The following is a 26,390-nucleotide window of genomic DNA, read 5'->3' on the forward strand; positions in this document are numbered from 1 at the left end:
AGTACCAACACTGCAATTAAACTTGAATAGTGAGGCTTTAGTTTAGAAAAAACAGCTCATACATTAACATCTTCTGTCTTAAAAGAAAAACAAGCAGCATATGTCCCATAGTTTCACCACCACTGTTTTTAAGTATCTTTCCCATTTATAAAATGAGGCTATTAGTCCCTTTTATAGGATTTTTGTGACAAACAAGTAAAATATCATTGAGAGATTTGTAGTGGGCAAGATACAATTCTTTTTCTAGCATTCCACTGAAGAAAACTGTCAAAACAAAGTTCTAAGTGTCCAACTGGCCTACCCTAGTGTACACTGCAGAGAGGGACAACCTCCAAAAATTAGTCTTCTCCTTTTTCAGTAATCTTCTCAAGACACCTTCCTAGTCACTTGGTTTCAAGGACTCCCTTTATAAGAGACTGTATTGTCTAGACTTCAATTTGATTACTAACCTCTCTTCAGAAACATGTCTAACGATCAGCTCTATTGGGATCACATCTGACACTCCCAGATTGGAACTCTTGCTTTTTCTACCCTAATATGCACCGTCTCTCCCTGAAACCCTTGACCTTCTCAAAATTGCCAAATGATGAAACACAGCTAGTTGCTCACCCCACATACACACATCCACTCACACTCACACACTCATATACACCACTCACTGCCACCTGGAGTGTGTTTTCAAGAGTGTAAATTTTGCAAAATTCAGGGCCCATTCCAAGCTTGTGTCTGCTGGATGGGACACTAGTGAGTGGAACTGGACAGAAGCGTCCAGGAGGAGGTAGAGGAGAACATGTAAAGGAATGGTTTGGGGTGGGGATTTGCACAAAGAAAGATACCTGTGGGAGAAGGAAGGTGAGGTGAGGGAAGAAAATTTCAGGGAAGGGCAACAATATTTTTTTAAGGATTTAACAAAAGTTTTACTGTTTAAAATACAAGCTCCCGGGGCCGGGGATTTAGCTCAGTGGTTCTGGCACCTGCCTTGCAAGCTCAAGGTCCTGAGTTCAATCCCCGGTACCAAAAAAAAAAAAGATACAAACTCCCTACTCCCCTCCTCATGAGAACTTCCACGAAGATCTGGACTAGTTCATGCTCTTTTGTTGTTGGATTTTGGGGTCTGTAAGTATAGGTTGGGATGGGAGTCAACATGCTCAAGTTGCTTTTCTGTCCACATCCTTGGCTTCAATGCATGCAACATGCTAGCTAAGGAACTGCCCTCCTGTGATGCCAGCCGCATTTGCCAGCCACTGGGAGCTAGGAGAGTGCACCCAACCTCCCCTATGGATTGCATTCTCAGTTTGATTCCAAACACCACTCTTTCTTTTTTTTCTTCTAGTATTGTTTTTAGGCACATAGAAGGTGGGGCTTCTTTATGTATGAAAGTCATTGATCATAAAGCCCTGTGTTCATTCATTCAGCCACTTATGAGTCCTCATGGGTGGCACCTGGTTGGGAAAGAAATACATGGGATCTGACAAGCAAATTCCTGAGCCCAGTGCCAGCTCTACCACCCCTGCCATATGAGTGACCCTCAGCAAGTTTCTGCCCTGGATTGAGCTGGTGCCCTAGCAGATTTTCTTCATAGACTGCAAGTTTGGGTCTTCTTCTGTTGTTCCTTTACCATGGAAGATTCACCTTCCAGAAACATTCCTAATGATATCTCCTTGAAATTTTGTAAAAAAGAAAAACATTGAATTTTTTCAGATTTATTTGATATGTTTTTCTGCCCTTCTTTCTTCAGTTCTTCAATTATATACAAAATTGATGTTTGATATTTTTAGGCTAATTTACTAGTGAAAGATAAGATTTTATACACCATGTAAATTTCATTAACTCAGAGGAGGAGAAAAGATGAATACTATTGCACCAACATACTGTACAACTTTAATTTATATGTATGATATGCTCTCATTGGGGAAAAAAATCAGTAAAATATCCAACTGTTTCCTTAACATGTTTTTTTTCCTTAAATTCTTTTATTGGTACATTTTAGGTATACAGTATATTTACACTGATCATTGGGAACTTGTAACTTTACATGATATATCTTGGTTCTTATTTTTTCCCTGTTTCCTGTCCTTCCTTCACCCCCTCCACCCTTCCCTATTTACAAAGATTTTTTTTCCATTTTTTTCCTTTTCTCATAATTTTTCCTTTCCCTTCTTTCCTTTCCCCTAACCTTCCCACTTTCTTCGCCTTTGCCCCTTTTCTTCCTATTTCACATTATCACTTATTCATCTTAATCATTATTTACACTTTCAGTTTCTCACACCAGAGAAACTATTTGGTATTTACATATGTGTGTCCTATTTATTTCACTTAAGAGTATGGCCTCAATATGCATCCATTTAGCTATAAATGTCTCTAGTTTCTCATTCTTTGTGGCTGAGGAGTACTACATTTTATAAAAGAAAAAAAAAACACATCTGCTTTATCCAGTTTCCAATTCATGGGCACTTGGGCTGTTTCCAAGCTTTAGCTATTACAAACTGTGCCACTATAATATAAACATGGGTACACATATATTGCTGTGGTATGATTCTTTTAATTCTTCTGTGGAGATACCCAGCAGGGGAATAGCTGCATCAAATGGGACCTCTAGTCCTAGTTCTTTGAGGTTCTCCATACTGATTTCCAGAGTGGTTGCACCAGTCGGCACTTCCACCAACAATGGAGAAGGGTTCCTATCTCCCCACAAACCTGCCAATATTTGTTATTGGTTCATTTCTTGATAGCAGCCATTCTTTCTGGGGTGAGGTGGAATCTCAGTGTTGTTTTCATCTGCATCTGTTGAATGACCAGTGACGTTGAACATTTCTTCATATGTTTACTTGCTGCTTTTACTTCTTTGTCCGAGAAATGTCTGTTCATTTCAGATGCCCATTTTTGAATTGGGTCTTTAAATTTGGGGGGGTCTGATTTTTTTCAGTTCTTTATAGATTCCAGATAGTAGTCCTTTGTCTGAGGTACAGCTGCTAAAAAATTTTTCCCACATTGTAGGTTGTCTCTTAGCTCTGTTGGTGGTTTCTCCTGCAGTCCAGAAGCTTTTAAATAAGATGAGATCCCGGGTGTTGATTCTTTGTGCTAGTTCTAGTGCTACTGATGTTTTGTTCATAAAGCCTTTTCCTATGCCAATGTCTTCAAGAGTTCTACCTAACTTATCTTCCAGCAAGTTTAGTGTTTCTGTTTCAATATTTAGATCTTTAATTCACTTTGATTTTAGTTTAGTGCATGGTGAGAGATATGGGTCTAGTTTTAATCTTTGGCAGGTTGAAATCCAGGTTTTCCAACACCATTTATTAAATAGGCTATCTTTCCTCCAGTGAGGGTGGTTGGCTCCTTTGTCAAAGATGAGGTGGCTAAGTATGTCTGGAGTTGTTTCTCCATCTTCTAGTCTATTCCACTGATCCTTGGGTCTGTTTCTTTGCCAGTACCATGCTGTTTTAATCACAGTAGCTTTGTAGTACAGTTTTAAGTTGGGGATTTTGATCCCTCCTACCATGTCTCTGTTGCCTAGAATTGGTTTTGCTATTCTAGGTCTCTTCTGGTTCCAAATGAATTTTTGGATTGTTTTCTGTGAAATATATTGTTGGAATTTCAATCTGCATTGCATTAAATCTATATAGCAGTTTTGGAAGTATGGCCATTTTCACTATATTGGTTCTTCCTACCCAGGAACAAGGGATGTATTTCCATTTTCTTATATCCTCTTCAATCACTTTTTGCAGAGTGCTGTGGTTTTCAGTGTAGGGGTCTTATGCTTCCTTTGTTAGATTGATTCCTAGATATTTTATTTTTTTGGATGCTATTGTCAAAGGCATTGCATCCCTAATTTCTCTCTCAGTCTGTTAGTTGTATACAAGAAGTCTATTGTTTGTTGAGTGTTGATATTGTATCCGGCTACTCCACTAAATCTGTCAATTAAGTCTAGAAGTATTTTGGCAGAGTTTTTTGGGTCTTCTATGTTGAGTATCATACCATCAGCAAATAACGACAGTTTAACTTCCTCCTTTCCTATCTTTATGCCTTTTATTTCTTTCTCTTGTCTAACTGCTGTGGCTAATGTTTCCAGAATTAAATTGAACAAGAATGGTGATAGTGGACATCCTTGTCTTGTTCTTGATTTAGCATGAAGTTTTCAGTTTTTGACCATTTAGTACAATGTTTGCTGTATGGTTTTGATAGATAGCCTTAATCAGGTTGAGATAAAGACCTTCTATTCCAATTTTCTCTAGGGTTTTTATCATGAATGGGTGTTGGATTTTGTCAAATCCTCTTTCTGCATCTATTGAGATGATCATATGGTTTTTGTCCTTGGCTCTGTTAATATAGTGTATTACATTTATTGATTTACATATGTTGAACCACCCTTGCATCCCTGGGATAAATCTGACTTGGTCAGAGTGTATGATCTTGATGACCCTCTGTATTCTGTTTGCCAGCATCTTGTTGATGATTTTTGCATCTATGTTCATTAGAGAGATTGGCCTATAATTCTCTTTATTGGTTTGATCTTTCCTTGGTTTTGGAATCAAAGTAAAACTTGCTTCCAGGAATAAATTTGGAAGTACTGCTTTCCTTTCAAATTCATTGAAGAGTTTAAAGTGTTATGGCAATAGTTCTTCTCTAAATGTCTTGTAAAATTCAGCAGTGAAGCCATCAAGACCTGGTCTTTTCTTTGTTGGTAAATTATTAATTACATTTCAATTTCACTGATTCTAATTGGGATGTTTAGAATTTTTATAGCTTCTTCATTTAACTTGGGCAATTTGTACATATTTAGGAATCTGTCCATTTCTTTGTGTTTTCCATTTTATTAGAGTACAGGTTCTCATTATAGGTATTGATGATCTTCTGGATTTCTGCTGGATCTGTTGTGACTTCATCTTTTTCATTCTTAATTGCATGGATTTGAGCCTTTTCTTTCCTTTTTTTGATAAGGTTGGCTAAGGGTTTATTGATTTTATTTATTCTTTCAAAAAACCAACTCTTTGATTCATTGATTTTTTTGGTAGCGTTCTCTTAGTCTCTATTGCATTGATTTCTGCTCTGATCTTCATAATTTCCTCTCTTGTATGAGCTTTGGGTTTGTCATGCTCTTCTTTTTCTAGGAGCATGAGGTTCAGCATTAGGTGGTTTATTTGAGCTCTCTCTGTTTGCCTAATATGGGCATTCACTGCTATGCATTTCCCATGTAGAACTGCTTTCATTGTGTCCCATAGATTCCTGTGTGTTGTACTGGCATTATCATTTACTTGTAGAAACTGTCTAATTTCTTCTTTAATTTCCTCTGTGACCCATTGGTTGTTCAGGAGAGTGCTATTCAATTTCCATGTGTTGGCGGGGGGATGCAGTTTCTTATGCTATTGATCTCCAATTTTATTGCACTATGGTCTGATAATATACAGGGGGTAACTTCAATTCTTTTGCATTTACTTAAACATGTCCTATGAGCTTACATGTGGCCTGTCTTGGAGAATGACCTGTGTGTGGCCAAAAAGAAGGTATATTCTGATTTTGTGGGGTGGAACACTCTGTAGACATCTCTTAAATCCATTTGTTCAAAAATTTGGTTCATTTCTAGAATTTCATTGTTGATTTTTTGTCTAGATGATCTGTCTATTTGTGACAGTGGGGTACAGAGGTCCCCCACTACAACTGTATTAGTGGTTTTTCGTGTCCAGTAGTATTTGTTTTGTATAGTTGGGGCATTCGTATTTGGTGCATACATATTTATGATTCTCATCTCTTCCTCTTGGATTGTTCCCTTCACAAGGATGTAGTGACCATCTGTGTCTATCTTAATGACTTTTGGTTTGAAGTCTATTTTGTCTGCAAATAAGATTGTTCCCCTAGCTTTTCTCTGGGTTCCTGTCATGTGGAGAACTGTTTTCCATCCTTTTACTTTCAGTCTGTGAATGTCTTTTTTAATTAGGTGTGTTCCTTGTATACAGTATATTTTTGGATTTTGCTTCTTAATCCATTCTGCCAGTCTATTTATTTTGATTGGTGAACCGAGGCCATTAACATTGATGGTTATAATTGATAAATACTGACTCATCCTTGTATGATGGTTTATTGTTGTTGGCTCTTTTATTTTTTATTTTTTCCGTTTCCCTTTAGTTTCTTGCCTTTCCTGGTGGCTTCACTTTGTTGGGCCTCATGGAGTTGTGACCTTCATTGTCTTTTTCTAGGATATTGTTTAGAATTGTTTGGAGTGCTGGTTTGGTGTTCATGAAATTTTTCAGGTGTTCATTGTTGTGAAAGTATCTAATTTCCCCATCGATTTTGAAAGATAATTTTGCAGGATACAACAGTCTAGGTTGGAAGTTATTTTCTTTTAGGGCTTGAAATAATTCACTCCAGGCTCTCCTTAACTTGAGAGTTTGTGTTGAGAAGTCTGCTGTGATTCTGATGGGCTTTCCTTTGTATGTGATTTGTTTCTTTTCTCTAACTGCTTGTACAATTTTGTTCTTCTGTTGGGTTTCTGGGATCTTGACTATTATAGGTCTAGGTGTAGCTTTTTTTTAATCGTGCCTAGTTAGAGTTCTATATGCCTCACTTATCTGTATGTCAAATTCTCTACTTCTGTCTGGGAAGTTGTCTACTATTACTTCTGTGAATACTTTTTTATGTCATTTGTACTTTCTTCTGCTTTTTCATGGACTCCTGTCAGTCTTATGTTGTTCTTCTTTGCATCATCTAGCAGCTGCTGGATTGATTTCTTGTGGTCCCTTACTATTTTTAAGAAATCTCTGTTTTCATAGTCACTAACTGCAATCCTGTCTTCTGTATCGGATATTCTATCTTCAGATTTGCTCACTCTGTTTTGAATACTTTCAGTGGAGTTTTTAATCTCCTGGATATCTGTTTGAATCTCTTTCATGGATTCTATTTCTTTCCTATGTTGAGCAATCATGGTTTCCATTTCTTTCTTATGCTGGGCATTCATGGCTTCCAGTGTGGTTCTGAGCTCATCTATTTTTTTATCTTTTTCTTTTCTAGAGCTTTAATCATGTCTTTCACTGTGCTCACCATCTCTGCAGTTGTCTGGGAAATCATTTCTGTTTTGAATTTTTCTAGAGCCTCATTCATGTGTTTCATTACTCCCTGTGCTACCAGTTCAGGGTGTCCAGGTGATTATCATATTTTTCCACCTTGTTTCCCCCAGAATTTGCCTTTGGTGAGTCTGGGTTTGTGTTCTGCCAAGGTGTCTTCTCATTTTTAAGTCTGTTGTTAGTGCTGATTTTTGCTTTAATTCCTGGGATGATATTCCAATGTTTTTTATTTTGAGTATCTTTATTACTGGTGTGTAGAGCCCCTATGGAGTGATTGCTTCTCAGAGATATCTTCCAAGTATAGCTGGACTTTTTAGGCTTTGAGTGTCTAATGACTCTTAGGCAATCTCGTGTTCGGTATACCAGGGAGGACAACTGATTAAGCAGCCAATCACAACACCTTAGCCCAATTGACACAATCAGTATCAAACACAGCTTAGAAAATAACAATTTGTGGTAGCAGTTAATCTTTAACCTTGTGAGCTACATCAAAATCTAGGGCCAGCCCAAAATATGTTTGTAGTAAGTAAACCTTCAATATGGCAAATTTAACCTTCAGGATAAGGATTTAGCAGATGTTGGGGAGGGAGGGGTAGAGAGATAGAGGGAGAGGGAAAGGTTAGAGGTGAAGCTAGAGGACACTGGAAGATCATGCAAATTGTGGGAATCTGTTGAAGACAGGAGGAAAAGACAGAGTGAAAGAATAAAGACAAGTACAGAACAAACTGACAATAGGGAAGCTAGAGATTGTATTCACCTTCCTATAAAAGTGACAGTCAAGAAGACAGAGAGAGAGAAAAAATTCAGAATGGGACAGGAACAGCAACAAAGAGGGAGAGAAATATAGAGCCAGAAGGGATAGAGAGAGAAAAAAAATAAAAATAAAAGCAAAAAGAAGAAAAGAAAAAAAATATATATATATATAACAAAAGAAACAAACAAAAAAATGTCTCCCTTAGGATTTGTCTCTGCTGTCCTAGTAGACAACGTGGGCAGCAATGTGCGGGTCTAAGTCGATTAGTCTCAGCAAGCCAGTTGTAGTCTACTGAGATTCATGCTGATTTCTGGCTGCAAGGTCCAAGTTGAGGTACCTGACCTCCTGCAGGGTTGAACTCTGCAAAGTTCTACTGCAGGTTCTAGCTGTCCTTCCCTCTATGCGAGTCCAGGTTTCTATGGGAAGTGCTGATCCCACCCACCTACCAACAACGACGGTCCATTGTGCTTTTATTGAGTTTTTCTTCACTTTCCAGTGGGCTTCAATTTTCATTGAGGAGCATCAGAGAAGCTCTCTCTGTTGTTCACTTCTGCTCTATCTTCTGGGGCTCATAACCATGGCCTTTATGTTCCCCCTGGCACCTCTGCTATGAGGCATGTTCTGGCGGGGCGGGGCCCCCTCGTGGTGTGGTCACACTGGCCAGGGACAGCTGCTGGTATCCGCAGGAACAGTTTCTGGCCGGGCGCAGTGCTTATAACATGTTTTTAACAAAATCTCATTTTTTCTCCTCAAGCTTTATTAGTCTTACATATCAAAACTAGAAAAGATGACAGGATAGAATGCAACTTTCTTTTGTTTTCTTTTGAATTAATTTTATTGGTACATTTTAGGTATACAGTATAATGACATTCATCATTGGAGATTTGTGCCTTTACCTAATATATCTTGATTCTTATTTTTCCCCATTCTCCTGCCCTCCCTTCAACCCCTCAACCCGTCTATTTACAAAGACTTTGTTTCCATTTTTTCATTTTCTCATGTTAATTCCAACTTTCAACACATATGTATCTGAGTGTCTATGTGTGTGATATACTGTCCATAACCACTGGACCTGTCCCAAATCAAGGTGATTTAGCCAGTACTCCAGGGGTCTGTTCATGAGGCTCTATTCAAGAAAGGACATGGGTATGATAACTCTTGGATTGTTGGGTAAGGAGAAAAGGGAGAGGAGCTCACAGTTAGAGAAGCAAGGCAGTCACAGGGTCACCCCAGAGTGTGCCAGGTCTGGGGAAGTAGGTGGGAGCCATGAAGTTTGGTCTGATGGATGTGTGTGAATAATCAGAGATTAGGTACACACTTACATTGTTTAGTCAGAGAAAGGTAAGAGATTGAATTGCAGCAACGAGTTGGCAGCTATAAAGCCAGGTTAAATGGGTGCCTATGAGGTTAAAAAAAAAAAACTAGTTGAATTAGAGATGATCCATAAGCCCAAAGAATGGAGGTGGTGAGAGCAGAAGCCAGCCCTGGCAGAATTTGTGATATTCATAATCATTTGTGAATAAATCTAATGTGAAAAGAAGTGAAGAGGAAGAGGTGAGGGTGGGTTCTAACTCAAAATCTATAGTGTGACTGTTGGATTACTTTTATCCAAATTAAAGACATTTTTGACTTTTGGCTAATAATGTTAGCCAAAGCAAAACTCTAAAGAGACTGATTTATCATTGAGCTATAATTTGTGACTGTTTCATCCATGCAACAAAACATGCGGGATCAAAAGTCAGAAAATTAAATTAGGTTCATTCACAAGCAATAGTCTTTTCTCCTGCCCTATGGGACCTACTGAGGGGAAATTCTATTTTCCCTCTCCTTGCAGCATTTTTAGGTAAATGATAATCATCTGATGAATTGCACTAAAAGCTAATCACTAACAGATATATCAGCATGATTATTCTACTAATTAAGGCCACTGTGTATTGTGTACATAAAAATGCAAATTAACTAACAGAGCAACATGGAATTTTTGTTTCCGCTCATTCCTTGGTACAATTCAATGCATTTTAAAAAGTGCTACCTGTTGATTGGTAGATTGTAATCATTGTAGCATTTTCCTCTTGATTTATAGAGCTCAATTATCTTTCTTCAGGTATGTGAAATATCTTTTCTAATAAAAGGTCAAAGAGTGAGAGAAAACATTTTGAGCATCAGGCACAGAAGTATGATATGATATCAAGTTTTCCTTTGCCTTAGCAAACATTCACAAATAGGGAAAATTAGAATTGTTCATTCAATATGTTTTGGCCTCAGCGGATTCCACTAATAAAGTAACTATAAAAAATTAAATATGCATAAGCTATAGCACCTTTAGAATATTTAACAGATTATTGAGTTGTGTTGTTTGTAGCAATGAGTGTTTTCAGGCTTCAAGCAAAAATTTATTTCTCATTTTACCTGAAAAGAAGATGATGTCTACATATATTACAGGGAATTGTTTCTTTTGTGTCCAAATGAGTTCAGACCTAAACCAACATTTAAATGGACTTCTATTGTGAATTGCACATTACAGTGGAAATAAGCATTGTTTTTGCTGATAGTTTAGTCTAAAGCAATTGTCTTTTTCCCTACCAATATATATGTTGCATACTTGATCAAGTGGGTTTTGTTCCTAACAGGTCAACATTTGTTTGCATAAATGAATTATGCAATTATGCAGTGAGACCAGCTGTGGTCCTGACCATGTTTGACATATCTCTGTACCTAAATGTGGTCTAGGAGCCAAGGATCATGTGATGCATTCACATTCCTGGTTGATAGTATCTTGAGTTTTGAAGCTCTAGCTAACACCAGTGTCTCCCTCACTCCCAATCTGAATCTTGCTGCTATTGCCACACAGTTATGGGGAGAAGGGACAAGCACATGCCTGGTACTAAGTCACGCCTGCAGTGGGAACCCATTGGGTGTATGGATGTTCCTGTGGTTTCTGGGGCTGTCTTAAGCAGAGATACATGTTAGTGTGCCTGCAGCTCCAAGGTACTTTGTATGGCTTTTTTTAAAGTATGTCTTTAAGCTCTCATGTCTCTGTACTTGTCCAAGGAAGCATGTCTTTTTGTTTCTAAGACTGCATAAGAGAAATGGAGCTCATGGGTGTGCAGATACCACTTAATCTGCCTAATGGTGTCCGCTGAGTTTTAGCTATAAATCCTGTCTGTCAAGCCTATAACTAACTAAAGATTCTAAGACCAATCAAGAAAACTTCCGTCAAACCCTGAAACACTTAACTTGATTAAAATTGTATTATATCTAATTTAGAAATTAAACAACTGTCTTAATGGTTGAACTTTTTAGCTACCCAAATCCAGCTGCTGAGAATCAGTAAGGAAAGACACAGGACCATTCTTACCCTGGCTAGATAGAGAGAGTCTGTGGTTGATGACACTGTATGGAAACAAAATATGATCAGACAGTAAGCAGAGGCTAGGTAAGCATTTACTAGTATGTGAGTGTCAACAAAACATCCTTACATTTGTAGTCTTTCATTTGACATAGTGGGTTTTTCTGGATTGTCTTTTGCCATTTTCTGTGTTTATTCAGTGATTCACAAAGATGAATTATTTAGTGCCACGTGTGATTGTATTTTAAACAAAACCAGTGTGTTCTTCTCTCAAAATATTCTCCATTTCATTGTATAGAACAAGATAAGCAGTTCATTTAATACTATTCATTTAAATTGTTTTCAGTATGTTTCTTTGTTTTTCCTCTATGGAAAAAAAACTCTTTCTTAGATTGCTTCCTTAATTTTCCCAGTTGCATTTAGTTCAGGTAGAGTGGATTTATGAAATTTTTCAATATGAGGTTAACCAGTGGTGTGTCCTTGAATCACCTAGTATTTTCTGTGATATTGGGCCAAAGGGACATAAAATATATTCTTTATGTGCACATTTTGGATATTGAAAATACATGTAGTGCCTTTCTATTGTACAAATAATTTAAGAGCCCTCTGTCCTAAGCATAAGATGCCATGTTTGTCATGTGCTTCCATTTACAAAGGAGATTCCTTATAGTTTATGGTCTGTATTTTGAAAAAGAATGTCCAACACTGACTATATCTCATCTCCCAAGTCTCCGTCTGAGCAGTTCAGGAGCTTGCAAGGCTGAGTCCAAGCCCAGGAAATAAGTCCAACAAACTATTGTAGCTTTAAGTATCCAATTTGGGAGTACATGAAATATTGCTTCATTTCTCAATATGTCTATCCTCTAAAGGTACCAATTCACTCAGTTGCCAAACTAATTCTTCATTTTGATGTAATCTTTTGGGAGACTAAAAGTGAATAGTGCTGAAATGAAAGTGTTTTTCAAGCAATAATGATGCCAGAACGTGCAATTTTAATGTTGGCAAACAAAGTATTTTAGCCACTAAGAAATCACAGTGCTATAAAAAATTGCTGAGACTTTAATAGAGGAAAATAAATTCTCTGTTCTACACCTTTTTTAGTAACCCATCTAGGAAGAAACTAATTGTCCCCCATGTTAGACAGAGGTGAGCAGAGACTTCCTTCTGCTATTTTTTATCATTATTGTTTTTTTCAAATCTGAAGATTCACTTTATATTTCTCAGACTAAAATTTCTAATAAATAATACTAATTTCACAAATTTCATCATATACAGTTAAGCTAAGTAAAAAGGAGTTACTTTACCTGAGGTTGTTAGCAAAATATTATCTTTTAAAGTCTTCTTTGGAGGCACCTTGTAGCTAAATCAATTCCCATGAACTACTTCTGAAAACTATCAATTCTTCAATCCATTGCTTTTTCAGAAATGTGCAGGTCTGTCTGAATTATAATTTTAGCCTAAAGCTAAATATAATTTAGCAGATTATCAGGTTTAGGGTAGTTTTAGTATTAATCAAAAAGAAGTCTTGCTAAGTTTGGCTTCATTCATCCCAAAAATAGTCTGCTTTGGCCAGGCCCCCATGAGAGATTTGCAAAGGCACATGTCGAGCTAGTTAGTGGTGGCTCGGTCATTAGGGAAAGCAGCGTGGGCCAAAGGGTTTTGCATAGGTTCAACCTCAGCCCTGTTCTCTTCTTGATCTATCTTGGCTCTCTCGGCTGTGTCATTGAGTCTCACAACTTCCAAACGCTTAGCAGACTGATGACCTCCACATTTGATGCATTCATATCCCTCACTAGCTCCACAGTCTGCTCAGATCTTCTAACTCACATGTCTGATGTCCTAATCACACCTGTGCTCTGCTGTCCAGTAACCTTTGACATTGAGAGTGTTCAAAGCAACTCTTTTTTTTTTCAAAGCAACTCTTTTTTTTTTCATTTTTTGGTAACTGGAATCGAACTTGGGACCTTGCGCTTGCAAGGCAGGCAGCGGAACCACTGAGCTAAATCTCCGGCCCACAAAGCAACTCTTGATGTAGTCCCTGGGCACTTTCTGCCTCTACCTCAACCTTCCGTTGAGTAAGGATAGGGGACCACCATTGCTGACCTTAATTCCTTTGCCTGCTTCTCCTACATCCAAGTCCTGCACTACAGCATTCTATATCATCACCCTGGTAACTCTGATCCCCACCTTGGGCTTCCAGCATAGCCTCTCTCTTGAGTTGCTGCAACATTTTCTACCAAGCTCCTGTGCTTTCACTACAGCCCACTCTCCATTCAGTAGTCAGAACAGTCTTTCTCAAAGTTCAATGAGATTTTGTCACTCCTTTGCTTAAAATCACCCAGTATGCATTCAGAATAAGTTTCAGTGTCTTCATCGTTGCACATAAGACATAACTCCATCTGACCCTTACCTATCTCTTTAGCCCCATCCCCTCTCTGACTCAGTATCCTCTAGTTCCATCAAACATCTTGCTATTCTTCAGATTCACCTAGTTTTTTCCTGTCTCAGGACTTTTGCATCTGTTCTTCTTTCTGCCTGGAATATTCTTGCTCTGGTTTTATAGATGGCTCCTCTTTCCTCTTCATTCAGATTGCTGTGCAAATGGTATCTCTCCCTAGGGGCTTTATTTGACCACCCTCCTACGGGCTCCAGACTTAGGTGCTCCCACACACTCTATCCCCTTGGCCTGAGAGTATTTAGAACCATCTAAAATAGATAACATTTCTATAGCTCCTTACTTGATAATTGTCAGTTTCAGCCAATTGCAAAGGCAATGTCAGAAGAACAGGGACTCTTCCTTACTCCACATTGGGTCCTTCTTCCCAAAGGAAGTTCAATAAATGCTTTCCAATGGTTAGGTGAAGTTGGCAGCAGCCACTTACATAACATTTTTCTCTCAACCCTCATTCATTAGTAACACATATTTCTTTTTCTACCTATTTTCACAAAAGATCTGAAATAACTTTAAGCAAAAGCATGTACAAACAAAGTAAAAATAGAAACCTAGAACCAAAGAAAACAATACAGACAAAAAAAGCAAACAAAGATGATGAGTGACAACATGATCATGATAAAGTGTGAAGTAGGAAGTGGACTGTGCTTAATGAGAACACAAATTCCCTAAGATTAAATCTAAATGAATGTCTCCAGCGAGCTTTCACGAGGTGACAGGCAATGTCCTCAACAATATTTGTAAAGCAAATGCAATGGTCCTTTTCAAATGGCTGGTTTTTTGATAATGGCCCAGGGCCCAAATTAAAATGCAGTATAATGAAGGGGAGTCATTAAGGGCTGAGTTAATATGCTCCAAGAATATTCTGGTATCATTCTTTGAGCCAAGAAATGACTTTCATCCTAGAAGATTCACCTTAAAATATAGCCAGCATTGTTTATTATTAAGAATTAAGATGACTTCAGTAATTCAGTAAAAATAATGCATTTCAAGAAATAGTGCTATGAACATATATCCATGTATACAGCTCACCCAGAACATCCTCACCCTGCCCAAGTGGGTGCTACCTGGCACAAGCTGCACCCCGAGGGAGCCCTTTTATTTGCTTCTTGCAAATGTTCTTCCATATATTTTCTATTCCTTATTAAAGCTTAAACCAAATAGAGTTTTATTCTCATTGAATTCCCCATTTATGCTCTGTATAAGATTTATCTCTAGACATAGTTTTCTTACCTGAAAGACTTTTTTAAAGGAATTATTATGAAAATCATTAAGAAATATCAAGAATTCCAATGTGTTTAATAAAATATGCTTTATCTTTATATACTTAATCTCTTAAAGAATAAAATGCTAAATCATTATAATTATGGATATGCTATCATATATATCCTGCGAAGTTCAAGAGTTGACATAGAGTGGAGCCAGAATGCTGGCTCCATCAAGTGCAGCATTCCTTGGGAGAGCAGGTTGCTCTGGCCCCATGAGTGCCATCCAGCTGTAGAAGCCCTCATGAAAAGCCTCCAGAGGGCCTCAGGTTAAAGTTGTGGCTTTTCCTATTAAATCCCCCACCCCATAATTAACAATCTTTATAGGTGTCAACAGATGTGGTTTTACCACCAGTTTCATCAAGGATCTGCCATAGTCCCACCTGATCAGCAAACTAGCAAAGATTTGGCCTCATTCCCTCGTGTCCAACCGCATCAAGAAAAATTCTTTGCTATTTTTTCCCAGGAAATAATGTTTTTTTTTTACATGTCAAAAATTGAAGTCCTTTTAAAAATGGACTTTTGTGAGAGTGGCACATTTGAATATCTACAAAGTCCATCATCCCTCCATCCAGAAACACCACAGATTTCCTGACAAAAGCAAAACCTATTTTTCCTATGCTGCAAGACCATCTCCAAGATGAAGCTGTGTCCACGCTGCACAGTATCAGCATTTCTCACTGCTTTGCAAAAGATCATGGAGAGAGAGAGAGAGAGAGAGAGAGAGAGAGAGAGAGAGAGAGAGAGAGAGAAACATGGTGCCAGGCAGAGAAGTGGTTGAATGTTGCATGGATGAGGTGAGGAGACTACCATGGTCACATGCCCCAGGAGAAAAATATGCCCTTTTATGTTTCATTCAGCTGTCATGGAGAATCAGAGAATGCATTAGTAATTGCTATTGTTTGTAGAATTCCTTGTGGTTCACAGCCAAATGACCATCCTTTACTGAAAAGCCTATTGTGTTGGGTTTACTCATTACCCTTTCATAATATCTTGTGATGTTGTATTTGATTTTATTTTTCTGTTTTTAGAGTGGGGTTTTTTTGCACCATCTTCTTCAGTTTCTAATATTTACCACTGACAGAAATAGTCACACCTAATAGTAATACACTTTCCTTAATATAAGTTGATTAATGGTTTGTCTGAACGTTGTGCTGATGTAGCAATCATGATTTCCCTGTACTATTAAGACAAAGAATTCCCAGTTTCCAAAACCCTATTTGACATCTGAAAACTATTACATTTTCTAATAGTATTGAATGAGCCATGTCATATACTCACTTTTAGGGAAAGGGCAGAGTTGTCCACCAACATAAAACAAATCTAAGGATCTGGTTTGTTCTTAAAGAGGACAGTAGGGTCATTTTTCAGTGTGTAGTTTTCCATTAGCCATAATAGAAGGATAAATATGTTTTAATAATGACTAGTTGACCATACACAGAACCAGTGGTCCACTAAGAATCTCTTGGTCAATACCATTTCACCAACAGAAGGAGAATTCAAGCTTAAATTTCTCACTGCATTTCAGCATTATGCAAATAACATGGATAATAGTTTCAAAAGATCTAAAGCACTTCTAGATTTTTTTTAAATGCAGAGATTGTCCATTTTTTTAAAATACATGTGCCTATTATTTACTGGAATTGTTAAATCACTTGATACATTTATTCCATTTGTTTGAAACCAAAGATTGCTGGCTGATAAGCTCATATTATCAACATGCATTATAAGTCATGGTTAGTACTGCAAATTGCCCAAATTAGTCTGGATTGTGGGTATGAGCCCTTTAAAAGGAGGATCTGCTGGCAAAGGAAAGGAACCAGCCCTCCATTCCTCCAGAGCATGCTCTGGCATGTTTACATTACTGGTTTTGAGCACACTATGACTTTCTGTGCACTGAGTGGTCTCCAAGTGCTGTGGAGAGGGCACTGACTTAGCTCCCCAGCAGAAATGTTGGGGGGCAGCCTCAATCGACTGTGAAGGTCGAGCTTGCTCAGGGCAATAGGATGCCCCAATTCATGATGACTCACCTCTGGGCTGTCTCCTCAGTGCAGCCTGGAGTCTGAATTGGAAATGGCTTTGTTTAGTCCAAAATGGCTGAGCACCTTTTTTGTGCTAAAGCAACATGGATTCTCTTTTGTTCCTCTCAAAAAGGAAGTGAAAGCAGCTGGCTGGTTTGAGGCAGGGCATTCTTATAAATGACACACTCTCCTTCCCCAAATACAGCCTCCACCCTGAAGTGGCCTTGGCAGAGCCCTGGGGCACATCATCTAGGACCAGCATTGGCCTGCATAATTGGTGGCATTCTTCCATGTGGCCATAAGGTGATAGACATAGTTTCCCAGCCATTCGTTGTCCATCTCAGTAAATGAGTTACAGCATTTTTATTTGATTATGATAAATCTATCCATTATATACAATTAAATGATAGCTAATGAAGCAACACAGAATTCTGATAAACAAGAATAGAGAGCCAGCAAAACAACAGAGTGTCAGTTTAATGGCTCCACCAAAGTGTGCCATGACATTGAGTTTGCATCATAACCCTTGAAAAACTGGAAATAAAAAAAACAAGATTTGCCCACTGATTCCTCAGTAAAGACACAGACTATAACAATGCTTGGCTATAAATTAATTAGCAGCTCATGTGCTCAAGGGCCTCAGACACAGTGGATTCTTCTCCTCTGCCCTCTGCTTCTGCCATCTCTCCTCTTAGTTGAGGGAAGAATTACATTTTATTACCTTAAAATTCTCCATATTAGAAACAAACTAGAATAATAAAACCTTTGTTGGGAACTTCTGAAACTCTACCTCTGCATTTCTAACCTCGTTTCAAATCTACCTTGTTTCAAACCTACAGAGAAAACATTTGCTCTTCAACAGTCACTACACTTCATTATTTTAGCAGATCATAAGCTGGTTGACTAGTATTCAGTCCAAATGCACTCAGAGTAGAGGAAGCACTTGCTTTCTTATAGGTATTAGGATTGGACCTGAGCTATTTCCCTCAGCCCTTTTTTTCTTAAATTTTGAGACAGTGTATTGGTGAGTTGCTAAGTTGCCCAGACTAGGCTCAAACTTGCAATCTTCCTGCCTCAGCTTTCCAGAGTGCTGGGATTACTGGTGTGTGTTTAATAGATACAGTATTTGGGTATGTTCTTAGACTGTGTTCATTGCCCTCCTCAATTCCTTTGGCCACAGTTCCTGAGGTCACTCTTCCCCACTATTGGTCCATTCTATACAGTCATGCTTAGAACCTCTACAACAGGAGTTAAAGTACCAAATTCCAATGTCAGCTCATCACTGGCATGTAATATAAATACACTCATATGACACACTGGTCTTTCAGTCAACGGTGGATGGAATGTACTACAGCCGTCCAGTGAGATTATGTCCTCTAGAGATGCCATAGAACTCTGGGTATAAGTTCATTCTGGTATTTGCACAAGGTGGAATCACCTAATGGCATACTTCTCAGAATGTATTCTTGTCACTGAACAGTGCATGATTGTTCCATAGAACTCGAACTTCCCTGAGATGCACTTGCCATCAGTGGACCCTGTGAATCATGTAGCTAATATCTTGATCTTCTTTATCTTTCTCTTGTGAGTTCATTAAATAAAAATTCTAGTGGACTTGAGGGGTTCTGTAGTAACCTAACACCTTAATGTTCCAAAATGTAAAGAATGTAACAATCACTTAGAAGACCAAATCAATTTTTTGCATTTTTTATTTTTGTTTTGTTGCTGGTTTTTTTCTTGTTTTGTTTGGTTTTGCCTTTGCAGTACTAGAGATTAAACCCAGGGCTAATTCTCCAGCCCTTTTTACTTATTTTGAAAACTGGTCTCACTAAATCTTAAAGTTGCCCAGTCTGGGCTTGAAATTATGGTCCTCCTGTCTTCACGTTCCAGAGTGCTGGGATTATAGCATGTGCCACTATCAGTTTTTTATGTTAATGACACAAGAAACAAAAAGAATGGGAAATCACCAAACACCATTTGTATCATGCAGCCAGAACCATCTCCTACATAAGTCACCTATGTAAATTGTGTGCCTGTTATCGTTCTGCTCCTGATTTTGGCTTAGCTATTGCCAACTAGATGCCCTATCTTTCAAATTGTCCACTAATTCATTTCTTAAGGGGCAACTCACCAATGCTTTCCTCAAACATTCACATAGACATTTTAAACCTGTTGGCAAGAAGCACATATAACTGGAAATGGACCTGGGTCCTAACAGAATGGTGGGCAGAATATGTGATTTGTGATTACTACATTATCATCCTGAGCAGGCACTTCAGATATCAGCCTGGGTCAGAGAGGAATGGTGGGTAAGCTTTGAAACTAGGAGTGAATACACTAGGACACTGCGGGGGTAGGGGTGTGTGTGTGTGTGTGTGTTTGTCTTCTCCAGTACTGGTTTGGCCTACTTAAGATTTCACAAGCAACAAAGAAATAAAATGCTAAAGGAAACAGAAAATGTGAAAAATAAATGACCTTTGTGATATTTCTAAGAAATATAATTCTATAATTCTTTTGAAATCCAAAAGCATTTCAAAGTTTCAGAACAAACTGAAATTTTTAAAGTTTCGGGATAAATGTCTCTATCTAAAGATTAGAAGATTTTAGGGGTAGGAATGAAATTAGAGATTGTTTCTCCAAACCCTCTCATTTTACAGAGCAGGAAACAGAGGCCCAATGAATTTACCGTCTTGTCTTAAGTCATTGCAGAATAATAGTCAAATCCTACTTAGAATTAATATTCTCCATCTCCGGGCCCAGCATTCTCAACTGCACTCTCTATTTATAAATATGATGCACATTATCGGGGCCAGGGTAATATCACAAGAGATTAAGCTTCACGAAACTATCTTCCTTCACCAGGTGCCTTCCTAATCCAGAAATTCCACTGTTAGATAATCATTCTTTGTGCTTATACATTTCACAATTGGTCTGCTCCTCAAATGGAAAAGGTTTAGCCACCCAGCAAGAGCTGTGTATGGCTAGATCAGAACTCTGGGCTGAGAGAAAGGAATGCAGTGTTCCTGGAGCCAGGAGCCACCCATGGGGACCCAGGTGAGGGGTATGGGGGTGTCATGAGTTCACAAGATACTGAAGGCAGACTCAGAAGGAAAGGGTGTGGAGTGTGTGTGTGGCGGGGGCAGGGGTTCTCTCTCTTTCCATCCTGTGCTTCCTGATGACATCACCATCGGTAACTGGAAATGTGAAAACTTTTTAAAAAAATCCTCATTCATCCTGTAACATTTCTGATCTTTAACTTGACAGCTGACTTCTTAGGAGGCTGCTTTGGAAAGAATTTTCTGTAGGTTGCAAAAGAGCCTGAAGCCTCCCAATTCATAAGACCCTGTGCTTCAAGAGGACAGGGAGAGGAAAGGGGAGACTCTAAAATTGTTTCTCAGTATAGGAAAAAGCACAGCTATAAAAACTTAGAGCCCCGTTTAAGTGGAACTTTAAATTGCACTCTAAGCATTCCCAACAAATGGGTCCATTGTTATTTGTTGTTTTCCCACAGCTAATAGACAAAGCAGTTGTTACCCAAGGCCAGAGTTGTCCTGTCAGCACATAGTCGGGGTTCCTCAGCTTAGGGTTAGGCTCTGATGGACTCAGGAAATGAGCTTGCCCCTTCATTCAAGGTCCTCACCCAGGACAAGGGGAGGAAAACAAGGACTCTTAGTGAGCCTCGGGTTCCTAAGTGGCCACTGTGGTTAGCCTGAAGAAGATCATGGCAGCAAGACCCACTGGACCTAGTAGACTGGGGGCTCTGCTTCTTAGACCCACCTCCAGCCCAGTGGGGTTTTAGGAAGAAACGCAGTTCCTACTGCGCCATTGGTCTCCCTTAGCCCATGCTTCTCAATGATGTTAAAGTGTGAACTCTCACAGCAGACTTGAGCCTCAGCCTTGTGCTTTGCCCAGAGCTCCTCTTTATCTTAATACCTTCTTTACCAAGCAGCTATGTAATTATGCAAACCTCAGGCTTCCCAAGGTAGGATCCCCATCCCCATTCTGCCTTAGACTGGGGCTTAGGTAGCACATAAGAAAGAACCTGTCATGCTGAGAAGTTAATAAGTTAACCTACACTTAGACCCTTCCTCCACCAGGCCACAAGGACACACGTCCATAGCAGCATCCAACTGAAACAGCACTGGTCCCAAAGATCAGATCTACCTGGCACCAGCTTTCGATGCTTTATGAGTAGGGTCATCTCCAGAGGCTTGGGAGGCAAGGAAGGGAATCTGGGAGGAAGAAGAGGAAGGGACTATGACATTGTGCGTGAAGCCAAAGTCAGGCCTTGGAGAACCCAAATGCCCAGTGTGATGTCAAAGGGTTACCAGGCAGACAGGCAACCCGCATCTAGGTACTCTCAGTGCCTGGGAAGTGGCTGATGGGCAGCGTCCAGCCTCCAGACAACTGGACATGGTCCTCCAGACCAAAAAGAGGCCGGGCCAGGAATACAGTCTCCACCAATGGAGCACAGAAGATGGCAGGTCAGGCCTGAGGTCAGGCCTAAGGTCATCCAGGGAATGAGACCTGGGCCTGGGAGGCAACCTGGTCCTAACTGATTGGAAGTCAGATGCATGCACTCTGCAAAAATTTTAGTTTTTATACAGCAGAATCTATCACTATAAGCTTTGAAACTTGCCCAGTAGTTTCTATTCTTTAAAAGTTACTTTTCCAGAGACTCATGTACTATTCTATTTTCTGCTGATTTTTCTATGACTTAATCTTTTAGTATACAGGTAGAAAGTGCATCTAAAATGAATTTTTCTCTAACATGATATATCTTAAAATCATGTATTAACTGTCCCCATTGTTTTATAATGCCTGCTTTATTATCTATTAAATTTTGACTCATTATACCACCTATTTGCATTTATTTACCAAATGCACATTGAGTCCACTCCACGTGCCCAGCACTGTTCTGGGTGCTGGAGTTCAAGCAGGAGCAGCCCAGCCAAAATATCTGCCTCTGTAGTGCAATTTTAGTTGGAGAAGACAGTATAAACAAAGGCATAAATAAATGATATAATCTGTCCAGTGGTGAAAAATTGTATGAAGAAAAATAAAACAAAGGAGAAGAACAGAGAATCCAGCCAGAGTGGGTGAGATGCAATTTAAAATCAGCTGGTTAGGGACAAGCTTGCCAAGGGAGAGACATGAACAAAGAGACCATGGGATGATGGATACATGAGGGAAGTGTGCTTCACATAATAGAAAGCACATGCAAAACCCTGAGGTGGTCGCCTGCCTGTATTCAGAGAAGCTAGTGATAGATGAGAAGAGTGGTGGTCACAGTTCAAGTACAGACTTGCCTGTATGGACATAGGTGGCTACCTAGAGATGGTGTATTAGCTAGCTTCCTGGGGACCTATAACAAATGACTACAACCTGGTGGCTTTAAATATCAGAAATTCATTCTCTCTCACAATTATGGAAGGCCAAAATTCCAAAATTAAGGTGTCAGCCATCCTGGGTGCCTTTTCTTACAGACACCCGGCTCTAGTATCTGCCTCCATCTTCAGAGGGCTTATTTACTCCTCCTATGTGTCTTCTCAGCATCTCCCTTGTCTGAATGATTTCATAACTTCATTGCTTCTGCAGAGGCCCTCTTTCCAAATAAAGTCTCACAGACATAGTGATGGAGACTTAGGTTTGGCCATAGCTAGAAAGACACAGCTCAACCCACTGTGGGTGGGCAGCTGCGTGGGTCCTTGCACACCAGAGTGCAATGATCTGATCTGTTTCAGGAGGATGCTGGCTCCAGATGCCATGTGGATCTGGGTAAGATGGCCAAGAGAGAAGAAAAGGGACCAAGACGATGGTTGGCTGGACTAATCAGTAGTAGCAGAAGTAACAGATAAGAATAATAGTTATGTAAGAGATGAGAAGAAAAATAGATTCTGAAAGAAATTGCTGTATTTTGACAACCACTAAACTATATGAACTGCTTTTTCTCTGTTTTTAAGTATCTGGTAGACTAAATTCTCCCTTCCTTCTTTTTCCTATTTGGATTATATAAATCTACTAATTTTCATAAGATAATATTTTGTCTCCTCATTTAATAATACTGTATATATTTAAATTGATGAATAAAGAGATAGTTGGTGGATTGATGAATGTCAATGTGGTCAAGTCTTTTACTATTCTTTTAAGATTTTTATATTTTTTTCTTTACAACAACAATATGTGCCTCAGTAGTTTCATCCTCAAGGGTTTCTTTTGTAAAGAGAGTTGATATTGTGATCAGGATCTATGTTTTCATTAAATTGACTGCTGACTGCTAATAATTAGCAAGTCTATTATTTTTGGTTTCTTTATTTTAAATGTAGTATTTTATTGAATTATTTTATTAAATATGACTATTTTTGCTGATTCTTCTGCAGTCTGGTTTTCTATTATGTTAACTACAAATAATTATCTTTTCTCTACCCCCATTATCATACCTCTTTATTTTTTCATGTCTCATTGCATTAACCAGTTTTCAGAACACTATTAAGAAATCATTCTTGTTCCAATTTTTAAATAGAATTTAATTCATCTATCCATTATGCATATTTTAGGCTCTTATTTTCCACAAGTTTTCATCATGGTAAAGAAATAGACTATTTCTAATATTTTAACATTTTTAGGAACCCAATTAAACCTTACCAACTGTTTTATGGAGATGTCACTCAGTTTAACCTATTGATGTTGTGTATTTTACTAGTAAATCCTCTTATGTTGAATTTCTGTTGGTACATCTTTCAACAGACTCCTTTGAATTGGCTTAAAGGGAGCTTTCTGGGTGTTAGTTTTTGCATTTCTTTGTTTCTTTTTTATAATTGGGGATCTGCTTTATGTTAGGAACAACCTTATTAAAAATCAGTATTTTCACATATTACAATATTCATGTTAATTATGAAGCCTTGGGAGAGGTTCTTGGAGAACTGCCTACCTATAATTCTTATTAACACTTCTATAAATAGCACTAGATTCCTGTATCGTCATTATGATAAAATGCATTTATGCAATACCCTAATAATCACTAATACTTTGGTGCAATACAGGGTAATTCTTGATTTCTAGGAATTAACACCACCAAGGGCAACTCAAACTAGTAGATTGCACCATATCCTGCAGTTTACAAATTGTCTACATAGATGATCACAGGGAAGCATTATTAGACCTATTTTTACCAATGAGAAATTTGAGACCAAAATGATTAGTAATTTACATTCAGTCATCTAATCAGCCAAGACAGGTGGAGACAAATCATGAACTCAGAAGTTTTGAGCCCACCCAAATTGCTCTTCAATATGCCAGATTGACTCACCGCATAAAAACTTTCGCTATTAAACAAAAGCAGTTGATGGCCATATCTTCTGTTGTAAGACTAGAGAAATAATTTCTTCCAAAGAGATTGGAAAGGGTTCTTCTGCAAGTTCTATGCTTCCCAATGCTGCTTCCCAACCATTATCCCACACTCCCTGGTACACGGCTGCTGCTCCTGGAACAGTAAGACCAGTCAGTTGTGTCATTCTGTGTTCTTCTAGGTCTGGGTCACCTACTGCTTTCCTGAGCTACTGAACAACACTGACATTTCCATCTTGCCCCAAAGCTGCTTCTGCACTGTAGGTCCCCATGGCCCCAAGGTACCCTCATCATCAAGAGAGCAGTAGTGTTACCAGGTTTGGGGTGCTGGACTCTCCTTCTAGAGGAGGTTTCTAGGTTCCTTCTGTCCTGAGGAAAGAATTGGTCAAGGCCAGCACAAACAGTACCTAAGTTTTATTAAAGACAGGAAAAGAAATGGGCTCTCCAGAGCAAGTTTAAGCCAAGTAAAAGTAGAAAAGAAGTACACCCTACAGCGTGAGGGTGGGCCATCATGCAAAACAAAACAGTGGCAAAAATTCACCGTTTTTGCACTGTCCTTGTTGTACCACAGGCTGACATCAGGTCTAGGCCATTCTATCAAAAACCTGCTTGAGTGCTTGCTAGAATCCCACATGCAGGGTTCTGAGAACTGTTCTGCACTAGTATACCAGGAGCTTGTCTCACCTCCTTTTTCAACCAGTTTTAACCACGTCCTACTTCCAATATCAAGAGGGGTTCTCTCACCTCCTTATCCTCCTCTTACTGCCTTACCTGTATAGCTCTGCTAACCCTTTCCACATCTCTTCAACCATCCCAGCTTATGGCTTTACCTTGGACTTGGAGAAAGCATCACCTCTAAAAATTTAAACCCTGATATCCTTCTCACTTACCACAGTTCCTTACCTTTTCATTTCTGTTTATACCATGTCCTCTCACCTATTCCCCATCCACCCTTTCCCCTGTGTCCTCTGCTCTCCCAACATCACCTTGGCCACATGTTTTGTCACTGAAGTTCTAAAAGTCCTTTTCTGACTCTCTGTTCCCCTGGCAGTGGTCCTCAAAGGCTGGGGAATGGGGCAGGGCCAGTGATGCTGGGCAAGGAAGGACTACCAGAATTCTCTTAAGATCCTTTGCATGCTGCATCCCTCTGGGAAATGAGCAGGGTTGGGACTTGGAGCTTTCTGACAGAAATGTTTCCTTTGTACACAGGAGAGTCAACCCTCAACTCCAGGCCTACTTTAGTGCCTATAGGGCACCCTCCATTTAATTTAACTTGTTTAGCAGTGCTGGGACTGGAAGACAGTCAAAGAACTCTACTACTGAGGCTCAGGGAGGCTGAAGCAGGAGAATTACAAGTTGGAGCCCAACCTGGGTAATTTAGCAACTTAGATCCTGTCTCAAAATAAAAATAAAAAAGGTTAGGAATGTAGTTTGGCACCTAGTTTCAATCCCTAGTTTAAAAAAAAAGAAAGAAAAGAAAAAGAAGATAGCAAAGCAGTAACAGCAACAAATTAGCCTCTCCAAGATTTGCAATCTGAACACTGGAATACAACAACTTGGGGGAAAAATGAGAGGAGTAGATCCCAGGGACCCAGAAAGGATCTGAAGGGAGAATTGGAGCCCACAGGAAAAGTGAAGAGACAGATCTCAATGCAGAAAAAGGAGGTGGCAAACTCCACTTTCTCCTTGATTCCTGGCTCCTAATGTGAGAGAAAAGGCTCAAATCTACAGAGATACAGTAAGGGACGGACTCCAGAGCTTCCACAGAGAAACTCACCAGTGAAACAGAGCAGTGGATGCTGTGAACTATAACACCTTAGAGAGCGTGCTTGGTCATGTGCCATTTTAGTGAGGGGCCAACTGAACCTGAGATTCAGAATAGCCCTGGGTTGGCTTCCTCTCAGAGCTCCCAGGAACTGGGTGAGGCACAACCACAGGAGACATCCAGGGTCAGGGAGCTGAGGTCAGGCTGGCAAGACATACCTAGAGTATTGCAGGCTGAACAACTCAGGTCCCAACCCCACAACCAGAGGCCAAGATCAGCTTGAACTTCTATGGAGTTGAAAGCACCAGAATTAGCACCATACCCTATTCCTACTGCAGACTTTCTGGGATTATCCAGCACAGGGATGGACTGTCTACTTCCT

General features: G+C 39.2%; 2 long non-coding RNA genes across 3 annotated transcripts in view; one reads left to right on the plus strand and one right to left on the minus strand.

Moving 5' to 3' along the window:
* LOC147824916 (uncharacterized) overlaps positions 1-26,390 on the minus strand; it is a 187,405-nt gene that overhangs the window by 50,119 nt on the left and 110,896 nt on the right. The gene's annotated exons all lie outside the window — the stretch shown is intronic.
* The window catches only part of LOC147824917 (uncharacterized), a 58,428-nt gene continuing 50,224 nt past the window's right edge, over positions 18,187-26,390 (plus strand). Inside the window, exon 1 of the long non-coding RNA XR_015441616.1 lies at positions 18,187-19,950. This is a non-coding gene — a long non-coding RNA (uncharacterized LOC147824917). The remainder of the gene's footprint in view (positions 19,951-26,390) is intronic.

This window comes from Heterocephalus glaber, unplaced genomic scaffold, assembly GCF_053883595.1.
Source record: "Heterocephalus glaber isolate CG9 unplaced genomic scaffold, H.glaber_assembly_v1.0 deba00001524, whole genome shotgun sequence".
NCBI classification, from domain to species: domain Eukaryota; kingdom Metazoa; phylum Chordata; class Mammalia; order Rodentia; family Bathyergidae; genus Heterocephalus; species Heterocephalus glaber.